Source organism: Dama dama, chromosome 6, assembly GCF_033118175.1.
Source record: "Dama dama isolate Ldn47 chromosome 6, ASM3311817v1, whole genome shotgun sequence".
NCBI classification, from domain to species: Eukaryota; Metazoa; Chordata; class Mammalia; order Artiodactyla; family Cervidae; genus Dama; species Dama dama.
Genome location: NC_083686.1, coordinates 11,018,784 through 11,019,962, shown reverse-complemented (window position 1 = coordinate 11,019,962; position 1,179 = coordinate 11,018,784). Strand labels below are relative to the sequence as shown.

The window sequence follows — 1,179 nt, the reverse complement described above, 5'->3', positions numbered from 1 at the left end:
AAGCAAATATCCATCACCTCATATAGATATTGTTGTTCAGTTGCTCAGTCGTGTCTGACTGTGCAACCCCATGGAATGCAGTATGCCAGGCTTCCCTGTCCAACATCAACTCCCGGAGTCTACTCAAACTCATGTCCATTGATTCAGTGATGCCATTCAACCAGCTCATCCTCTATTGTCCCCTTCTCCTCCCACCTTCAATCATTCCCAGCATCAGGGTCTTTTCAAATGAGTCAGTTCTTCGCATCAGGTGACCAAGATATTGAAGCTTCAGCTTCAGCATCAGTCCTTCTAAAGAATATTCAGGGTTGATTTCCTTTAGGATGGACTGGTTGGATCTCCTTGCTGTTCAAGGGACTCTCAAGAGTCTTCTCTAGCACCACAATTAGCATCAGTTGTTTGATGTTCAGCCTTCTTTATGAACATTAAATAAATAGAAAAAAGCAAATTTTTTTTCTTGGATTTACTCTCTTAACCTAATATATAACATAAAGCAGTGTTAATTATATTTATCTTGATGTAATTTTTTAAAATTCAAATCTGTACAGGCACTAGCTATATTTTCCAAGAATTAAACAAGAAGAAAGTGGAGATGCTGGGGATTGAACCCAGGACCTCATACATGCAAAGCATGTGCTCTACCACTGAGCTACATCCCCATGTTGATGCAATGCTTTTAAAGAAGTTTTGTTAGTGTCTAATCAAAGAAACTTGCCTGAACCAAGCTGTTTTACCTTAGGGAAAAAAAGCAATATTATGTCATGTAGATATAATTTTGATAACGGAAGTTGGAGAATATCACACTTAGTAGCTCAACTCTGACTTTATAAGATACAATATTTTATCTTCCATAGAGGCAGTAAATCCACAATTTACAAATTATTTTCACAGGAAAAGTGACAGCAGATTATATGGAGGAAATCAGAAAAAGGTATAATGATCCAGGAATTCATTCCTTTATGAGGATCCAATTAAATTATATATTATTTAAATGTTTGATTATAAAAGTTATATAAGCTCATTATTGATACGTTATAATATATATTTATACTATCAGAGATAACTTTTCCATGCAGGGTTACTGTTTCTCAGTCTTTCTTATAGAGTTAATTGGATATACAGTTCTGTATTCTGATTTATTCCCAGTTACATTATATAATCAACACTTCCCCCACTTTC

At 35.2% G+C, this 1,179-nt stretch overlaps 1 non-coding gene across 1 annotated transcript; it reads right to left on the bottom strand.

The window, feature by feature from the left end:
* Positions 1-587: 587 nt before the first annotated feature.
* On the bottom strand, positions 588-659 carry TRNAA-UGC (transfer RNA alanine (anticodon UGC)). Its single transcript has one exon. It is a non-coding gene; the product is annotated as a tRNA-Ala (tRNA).
* Positions 660-1,179: the final 520 nt, after the last annotated feature.